This window comes from Onychostruthus taczanowskii, unplaced genomic scaffold (assembly GCF_017590055.1).
Source record: "Onychostruthus taczanowskii isolate IOZ18803 unplaced genomic scaffold, ASM1759005v1 scaffold26, whole genome shotgun sequence".
In the NCBI taxonomy this organism is placed as follows: Eukaryota; Metazoa; Chordata; class Aves; order Passeriformes; family Passeridae; genus Onychostruthus; species Onychostruthus taczanowskii.
The window spans coordinates 7,443,012-7,452,798 of record NW_024499906.1 but is presented as its reverse complement, the minus strand read 5'-3'; the positions used below and the strand labels follow the sequence as shown (position 1 = coordinate 7,452,798).

Genomic DNA, 9,787 nt, shown 5'->3' with positions numbered 1-9,787 from the left:
TTAGCTATTTTTTGGTGGTTGTTTCTATGTCATTTCTCGGTGGCCAGCAGCTCTCGGTCTCTCGTAGCTGTATGAACGCGATCGTGCTTATTGTGATAGGCGCCGCGATCTCTCGCAGCCTGTGCGCCGGGCGATTCCCCCTCCGCACACACACACATACACACATACACACATAATATGTGACACGGTGCCTTTTTCTCCACGACGCCGTTTAACCCCCTCGGGGCCGGCTCTGGCGTGGGCGCTCGCGTTTCGGAGTTGCGCACACAGGCTCACAAGGCATCTTTTTGTGGCGGGAGCGCCGGCGGGGACAGCACCGTGCGGCGGGGCCGGGAGAGAGCTCGGGCGCTGCCAGGCCGGCGGGCTCCTTCCCAGCCACAATTTCTAAGCGTTACTTTTTATTCCTCTTCCTACTTCCCTCTTCGCTTTCGGCCGCCTGACATTTTTTTAATCATTATTATTTTAAATTTTTTTTTTTCTGGCGGCAGGAAGGCGCATGGATATTTTCCCCGATGCCGTGTGAGCGGCGGGCGCCCGGGGCTGCCGTCGAGCTGGCGGGCGCGCAGGATGCGCAGCGAAAGCGGCGTCGGGCCCCCCGTTAAGGCGCCCGTTCAGCGGAGGCTGGACCGGCTGCTGCCCTCCCTGGTTGCCTGCGGGGACGCGGGGCTGGGAGGTTGGACCGGGTCACAGCCTTTCCCCGCTCCTCTTCCTCCCCCCACGCTGCCCCCCCGTCCCCCGCTCCCCCCCCGCGCATCCCTCCGCGGCGTTCAAAGCCAGAAGCGGCCGCCTTGCGCTTGAGTACCGCGGCCACCGAAAATAACGAGTTAACCGAGGGACGTAGGAGGGACGTAGAGAAGAGTTGGGGTGCAGAAGTGCTGTACAAAAGATTTCTGTGTACATGGCTGAGAGCGTGTAGTCTTAAAGTGAAATGCAAAACTTAGCGTTTCCAGCATGGCAACTGGATTGTGATTCCAAGTATTTTCTGTGTAACGCAGAAATCCAACAGTTCAAGGAGATTTTTCTGTCTCAAATCCCTAGTTTCACTGGATTCTTTTAATCCAGTACATAAATTACACTTTTTCAGTTATTTTTTCCCTGGGAATAGCTGCTTAGTTTGTTTCCACAATTCATACCTTTGTGCCCTGATAGAAAATTCCGCTTAATCCTTGAAATTGAAATACTAGTAAGATCCTATTGAGATTTAGAACTCATTTCTTTAGCTCTGCATCATTACTTTCAGAGTGTTTTCAGAAATATTTTTGACAGTCAGTATGGGAATGTGCACAAAGCTATTTCACTGTAGCTGTGTATACTTTGAAATATCAGAATATGAAGAGATTTACACTACTTCGCTGTGGAAGTGCACTCACAAACACTGACTTTCACTTTCATTGAAATAACTGTCCTGACTCATAGCTAATTTACAAAAAACCTCTATAATTCAGTATTGTACAGGTGCGTGTGCATTTTTCCCCACTAGTCATGCTCAGTAGCATGCAATTTATACATCTTTTCCATTTTAGTTAAAATCTGTGCTTAACACGTATTTGACTACATGAAACAACTGTTCTTTTAAGCTTTCTTATTTCTCAGCTGCACTGTTCTCATATTTTACAATTACATAAAGGTGGGTGTGGCTAAAATGAAAGCAGTAAGCAATCTAATATGAATATATAGTGTATTTTAAGTAACTTTTCCTTTCTTATATTTTATGTACTCCTTCTTTTGAGAAATTAAGGGGGGGGAAAAATCATGTAGCTTAAATAGACCCTTGTAGAGCTGCTTGCATTTTTTACCTCAGTTAAAATGTCAAACATTAACTGGGATTACTTGGCCCTGGAAAAGTTACATTTGGAGGAAATATCAATTGAATTTGAATATCTAAATGTATATATTTATAATTTATCAATAAGTGAAAGCTAAAGTTCCATGCTTAATTAAACCTTGCTTTGGTATAGCATGTAGCATAGTGTGTGTATTTTTTTTCCCTCTGTTTCTTTTGAGTCTAATCCTTTATCTTTATTCTTAGGAAAAACATCCAAATAAGCTTCATTTGGTTCGGGCTTGGTTTTTTTTCTCTTTCTCCTCTAAAGTTTTACTGAAAGTTTCGAAGAGGGTACCCTCTCATTTTATAGATACAAATCTACTGAAGCTGGAAGTAACTCGTGAAGTTTTTGATTTTCAGAAATAACCGTAATTTGAAAGTATGACTGTGTATATGTGTGACCTTTTAATGTGTTAGGCTAATGCTTCATAGAAATCTTATTGCAGTAACATTTTAAAGGCAGACTACACATACGATACCAAGGTATCATGGGCTTCTTTTTCTGCTTAGTTCATTGTTTGGGTGTTTTTATCCTTAGCTTCTGGAATTCTGAACCTATTGCTATTCCATCCAAAATGTAATGTCATTAAAGGAAAAATAAATTGGAGTCTTTAATTCCTTAATTATTTTTATGACTAATAAGTCAAATTCTGCAGTGAAGTACAACTGGAACTGCATACAAACTACCTGGCTGTGTATACCCTGCCTGTGAACACTGTGTGAAGATGCACATCTCACCCATCTTGAGTGTCAGAAGCCATCCTAACAGGTGTATCACTGCTTTTCTGATACACTTTTACACATGTAAAAGCAGATGAGCTTTCTTTTCAGGAAAAGTAGCCACATATCAGTTAGTGGTCTTCTCATAGGACCTTACTGTGTTTTGTTATTTGCTCTGGGGAGCAATTAACTACTGAACATGTAAGAGAGCACCAAGAAGCTTATCATTGTATCTATGAATATGCTGCAGGTATTCTGCTTTGTAGATGCAGTCATCCACCCACACCTAAAGGCCCATTGCAAGTTACTTGAGTAATTCACATTCATTACAAACTGTCAAGGATAGAGCGCATCTTGGACTAGTTTTGACTGTCTGTGAAACAAATGGGGAATGAAATTGTAGGTTTTTGTGTAGAAACAAAAATATTTTTGTCTGAAAGTTTTTAAAACTAAAAATAACTTCATGTACACCAGTAAGTGTTCTCCACGGGTTTTTTTTTTCACCTATTTATTATTATAAGCTCTAAACACTTAATATCTAGCACTGGAACCTGATTTCAAAAAAATTTGTGTTTTCTATTATCAGTAATACTTGGAAAATTTTGTTTGCACAGGCTGCCCAAATTGTTTTTGAGCTTAGTCCCCTGTGACTCTTCTCACAGCCATCTATTTTTTTAATAGAACTAGTAATGTATTTTAAAGATAGAAAAAAGTTGATATGCCCCTCAGATAGAAAGGGGACATCAGGCAGAGGTGTAGCCACAGATTTCCAGTAACCTCTTTTAGTCAGTGAAAATGTCGATTTGCAATATTTTTTTTTTTTTTTGCATTATTGGCAGGAGTTATGTTGAGTTTTCAGGTTACTGGTGTATTAATACTTAAGTTGGATTTCAAAAGGAATCTCTTTACTGAAAAATGTCTTCATTGTGGATACTGGACAATTTCAGAAATATTCGGAGTAAGCTAGGTATAAAAATTTCTGCCCATAAGGGTGTAAGGCAGTGTCTGTACTGATTATTTTTTAACCCTTTCCTGTAAATTTTTAAAACACTTATTCTAATAATGAAACTTTGGGATACAGTTGACATTACCTCAACTGAGGAATAGTTCTGATCTTCACTTTAAATGCTATGTGAGAACTTTAGAAGATTTGGATGAGTGTTAGAGGAGGGTGAAACAACTTGAGCTCTAATCCAGCTAACACTTAAAGTTGGTCAATTTTTTATTCTAATATTTGCATGTAATAATATTTTTAGTGCATTATTAAAACAAAAAAAAAGTTATTTTTACAGAGAATACTAAATTTTTAAACTTTATCTAATTCTTAACACTTTTCCAGAGCTCGATAATGAACAGTTGCTAGTGTGTAAGGATGACATCACACACACACATTTATTACCATATGCACACAACAGTAGCAAATGTAAATTATGTACATTTAGCTTTTATTTTGTTAAAGGTTTCCCAAGATGTCCTCTAAAACTGAAGGCAATATTGTTATATTGCTTAAAACTGAAAGATAAGAGTGACTTTCGGTGATCGTTACCAGTGTCTAAAGGAAAGCACTGTTAGAAATAGGACCCCCCCACCCCGTGACTATTTAGTTTGTTTTCAGACACTGGAGTGAGTGAATCTGCAGTAAATAGATTATTAATAAACTTTTCAGCATTGAATCTTGTTAAAATTAATTATTTTATTTAGCATGAACTGAAATTCTCTTGAAGATTTAGTCTGAGAAAAAGATAATTACACATCGTATAGGGCTTAGGCATGTATTTTCATTTTAAAAAGCTTTATGTAAGTCCAGTTTCAATATAATCTTCAAGTATGTTAAATCTCATTATAAGCACAGAGGGGGACCACAACTTTGGTGTGTTTGGTTTAAGAACAAAAACTTTTTTTTTAAAAGGTGAAATACATGATGTGTGGAATACACGAAATTACAAAGTCCTTTTTCTTGTTAAAGCAGGGTGATTATTATAAGTCCATATCTGTGAAGAGGGTTGTAGTATTTTCTGGAATACTCTTAAAGAATAAAGAACAAATTTATGGAAGTATTTATGAGCAGGTGACCTGATCTAGGCATCAGCTATTCATTTATTAGGCATAGGATGTGTCTTGTTAAGGTGTCTACAATGAAAAGTTCAAATAAAGTCAAAACAGAGTTAAGATTTTGTCTCTCTGCATGCAGTATTTCCTCCAGTAGCTATTTGGCTATATTTACTGCATCTGTCAAGTTATACTTTGTTCTTACCTGATCTGGGCTGATGCCTTTTTTTTTTATTATTTTTATTTATTTTTTTTCTTTTTTTTAAAACTCTTAAAATTTTATTTCATTTCTCAGAATGTATTATATGACTGTAGTTTTTCCATTATATGTTTTAAAGTAGCTAATATTTGTAGGCTTAATTTTAGTAAAGACAATAATGGTACTGCCTTGAAGAGCCAAAAAAAAAAAATTAAAATTGCTTAAAGTGAAACACTAGAATTTAAATGCATTAACAGTCAATAGCATATCTTAGAAAATATGACAGCAGTAATCACACATCCATTAAATAGTTTACTTACTAAAAAAACTTACCTGTTTGCTTGTTTGAGGGTGGAGAGAGGGATTGGTAGTAGGTAGGAAGGGAGAACAACACCCCTTACTCTTTTTTTTTTTTTTTTTTCTTTTTTTTTTTTTCCCTCCTCCTTCCTCTTACTTTCATCTTAAAATGCTGTGGGTAGAATGAAAGCAGAAACATGCTAATCTGATTTGTTTCAGGAGGCTTCTGATAATAAAGAGGCATATCACAGGTGTTCCTAATCAAGTCAGTTTGGTTTAAAAAAAAAAGTATTTTTAAAATTAGGATTTCCTGTAACATAGACAATGCGAGGGTCAAGCTGATGACCTACATCTATGTTTGGGGATCAACCATGAAACTGTGGGTGTTGGAAATATGTTATAATACATGACATTTTTATTGCAGGTTTTGACCTTTCAATAGAGAGCTGATTTTGGAGAACGGCTTACTCCTGTGATTGAAAAACTCTCTGGAAGGTTGATGGAGCATGAGCATGGTATATATTATATTAACATTTCTCTTATTACATATGTTCTTTATTTTAAAAAATGTACACAGTAGTATAACTTATTCAGAGTATTCAAAATAGGCCAGTTCTAATGGGATTGCTCAAGAATTTATTATTTGTTAAAATAATTCTTCTTTACACTCCTCCTGTAAAATTATAAAACATTAAGTAAAAGTATTAACACAGGCTGTGCTCAGAAGGAAATGAAGTGGCCAAAAATATGTATAAAAAGCTGAGTTTGCAACAGCCTTGATCCATTTGAGCTATATAAATTCTCCATATAGTATTGTTCTCATATTCCTGTCTTGGGAATTACTCCAGCTGAAATGTTGCTAATCCAAAAACAAAGTATGGATGATATAAAAAAATCATTTTTCAATAACTTTTTTTTTTTTTTTTTTTGGGAGGGTGTGTTAAAGAATAGAATAGAGAGCTAGCTGGGTGTATTTCCATGTAGTGTGTAAATTTTGGTTTTAAAGGCATTAATAAACTAGCTACCTGACAAGCAAAGAAGCAGAAAACAGAAAAAAATAACAGGTTTTCAGAGCCTTCCATCTGTAGCAAAATATTCAGAAATTTTATTTATCTTATTTTTTGGCAAGCAGATATTATGTAGCAAAACACTGAACAATTTAGAGGAATTAATATGGACTCTGCTACATTCATATTGCAAGTCCTGCTTTGCTCTAAAAGTACTCATTTGGCTGAAACTGAGAAATCCATTCAGAGTAATCATAACCTATCTGCTCATAGAGGAATAGTCTTAACTAACCAGTTACACAGACAACTGAAATGAAAATAGTAACTGGTCTTGGATTGAGTACATTTGTTTAAATACAAAATGGAATAGTAAAATCTGTAAGACTTTATCTTCAGCAGAACATATTGCAGTACAACAAATTTTATGAACATGTTGTGACTTCAGCAATTCCAACTTTCAGCTGGAATTCAGTTTTTATCCTTAATCAAATCTGTCTGTCTTCAAGAACACTTTTTCTTTTTAAAAGTAATTATACCTTAAAATCAGAGAAGTTTTAAAAACCCAAAGTTTCAGTTTATCCCAGTAACTCCTAATTTCTACCAAGGAAATCCAGTGAGGTGTAAATTTCATATTTCCTCATTGTTGTAAGTAGTAGCTGGTAGAACTGAAGAATTACTGGAATTTACCAGCAGTACACCTCCTGTTACAGAAGTATTTAAGGCAGATGGATTCTGAATATATTTTTTATGCAGTACTATGATTTTGGGGTAGTTAAGGCCTCCTAGAGAAAATTCTTAGTTGAGTAAGAAAATTTTGAATTCAGAAAGTGTAGGAAGTAAACCTTAACTTTATATAGGCTTTGAAGTTTGTGATTAGTGAGTAGTAATTCTTTCAGTTTTAATCCTTTCTTTATGTGATTAAACACACAGTGAAAGTACTTCTATTAATGTTGTAACTGTGTTTGGGTAACATGCCTAATATGCTTCCAAATAAATAAATATTTCGGTCTGTCCACAAACTGCTTTGGAGGTACTGCATTGCTGTTGTTTCTTTCTTATTTGTTCTATTTTTTTTTCTTATTTTTTTTTCTTTTTTTTTTTTCTTTTTTTCTACTAGCTTTCTTAGGAAAATAAGGATTTTAGGATTTCACTGAACAGTTTGAGTTTGTTCTTTTTTTTTTTTTTTTTTTTTTTTTTTATTCCTGTACAAAAGCAGTTACATTCTTGTTAATGAAAATCAGGATTATATTGCAAGGCAAAGGTATCTAAGGCTCCCTTGTGAGATATTTAAAAGGTGAAAGTTTGATGGAGTGTTCCTTGGTCTGACACAGGTTCAGAGTATTTCTCATAGATTCTTATTCAGCAAAAAAAGGTGGTTTCTGGTTCACAACTGTAAATCAAAGGGATTTTACATTTAGGGCCTAATCCTACAAACTTTAATATACACAAGTAGTTCTAATGACTCACGACCATGAATAAGGATTTGCAGAATGGTATTCTCATTAGATGCACACTTTCTTTCCTTTTACAAATTTAGTATATATTAAAGTATTTAGAACTTTAAGACAAGTCTAAATGTTTTTTTAGAAAGTGCAAAGAGTTTTGCAGTAATGTAGTAATTGGGTCTTTCCCATTTACAAGCTCTAGTATCTTTTAAGAGTGCTGCAGTTGTCAGTTATGATTAGAGTCCACTTAATGTGTTGATTTGCTCTAGAATATTTTTGTGCTGAATTTTGGCCCATATTAATTTTTAATTTTCTTTTTCTAGAGCTATTTTGTACTTGGTATTCAACATGAATGTTTCTTTACCCAAAGAGTAGGTGAAACTTGCAAGAAAGGTGGTGGGGTGCATTTGTTTTCTTTTCCTACTCTTAGCATCTCTTATTGTAGTTCTTATTTAGCAAATCAACTACTGATTTTGTTGGAAGTTCAACCTGAATTAAGGGCTTGCAGTGCTTGCCCCTTAAAAATTGCTGGTGTGGCTATTGCAAGCTGGGTGCTTGACTTTGTAAACTGTTTTGCAATATCTAACTGTAATGAGGTTGAAAAGATAAAAATGTGCAGACTTCTTTACTGAAGTGCTTCGGATGTGGAACTTTTCATGGCCACTTCTACTGTTCCTCCTGTAGGTATAACACTTGAGGCTCTGCAAGTCTTGTTAACTAAATCATAATTTGAAAGCTGACAATGCATGCTTGTTGCTCATCCAAAAGGAATTGTTGCAGATTACTTTTACAGTTAGTTTATGATTTCTTTAAGGATTTCTCTTGCTTTGCAAAGGCAACTGAAATAATTTTCCTGAAAGAGATCTCTAGCTATAATTGCAACCCATTCCTGGTTACTACAATACATGTAAAATCAACCGTTGTTTGATATCTTAGGCATGACTATTTTAAGTTTTAAATCTGAAGCAACTGAATTTCCTGGATTTTGTCAGTTTAAACTAAATCCAGCCCTACATTATTTTAGAATGGAGTTTTGTAGAGTATAAGGTTTAAATAGACATTAATTTTTATTATTACTTCAGACATTCAATGAAACATGTATATAGGAAGAATTTAAGACTGGCATTCTTACACATCATTTTTCCTTGTCTGTTGGTAAAATGATCTTGCTAAGCAATAGGAAAAGAAAAGCAAATGGAATGGAAATTCTTTTGGAAAAATAGTTAAAATGTGCTAACTGGGATATTTAAATGCTTATTCTTCTCACTCAAATATAAATATATAAGTAAGGCATTGCCCCCTTTTTGTTGTTATTTTTGTCTAATTTCAACAGAAGTCTAAGGAGGAATTTATGTCGACCCATACTTTGAAGGTTTCAGTGGGGGAATGAGAAATGTAATCAAAATTAAGTGTTCATATGGTGTATTGATGGCTTCTTAATACATCTTGGTTTAGATTGCTGTTTGCACACTAAAAACAGGGCATGTATGAAGATGCAATTGCTAATTGAGTAGTGCATTTGAATAAACAATTGTTTCTAACTTTGTTAATTTTGTATTTCTTTCAAACACATGGATATTCATGGTAATTTTTTTTCTGCGTTTGTTAGGGGCAGGACTTTTTTTGTTATTCTAAATTTTTTAGACCAATATTATAAGATAATTAGTTCTTTTTATTGAAATACATTATCAAGATAATCTAGTCAAAGCAAGATATCAGCAATATATGTTTTTAATTTGTGAGGTACTTAAAAATCTTAGTCGTGTTCCAATGCCTCTGAAGTATTTACACCTTTTCTTTAACCCACTAAATATTAAGAGCTTGGTTTTTACTTCCTGTGAGTGTCCTATGGGTTTTGTTTTTTTTGTTTTGTGGATGGTTTGGTTTGGTTTGTTGGTGTGGTTTTTTTTTAAAGCCTTTAGTCAAAGTTTTTTGTGATTTTATACTTCCACTTCCTAGTTGGCATGAAGAACAATTTAATTTTTTAAAAAATTTTTTTAACTGCCCTTTCTCCCCACAGAAGGAAATGGATTTTAGTATTCATATGGAAATTAACTTAGACATTTAGAAAGTATTGTAATTATGAACATGATTATGATCTTCCCAAATTTAACTGATCATTTCCTACTTCAAAATAGATATATAAGTCACTTCTAGACATATAAGTCACTTTTAAATTTAGCAGGACTTCCAGTGGATCTGATAAATGAAAACATTTGGTTTATAATTTCTGTTATTCTTTTGG

The 9,787-nt window shown here is 34.8% G+C and overlaps 1 long non-coding RNA gene across 2 annotated transcripts in view; it reads left to right on the top strand.

Moving 5' to 3' along the window:
• The window catches only part of LOC121337349, an 87,111-nt gene that overhangs the window by 51,089 nt on the left and 26,235 nt on the right, over positions 1-9,787 (top strand). For both annotated transcript variants that reach the window (XR_005952885.1, XR_005952883.1), the window contains exon 3: positions 5,515-5,605. This is a non-coding gene — a long non-coding RNA (uncharacterized LOC121337349). The remainder of the gene's footprint in view (positions 1-5,514; positions 5,606-9,787) is intronic.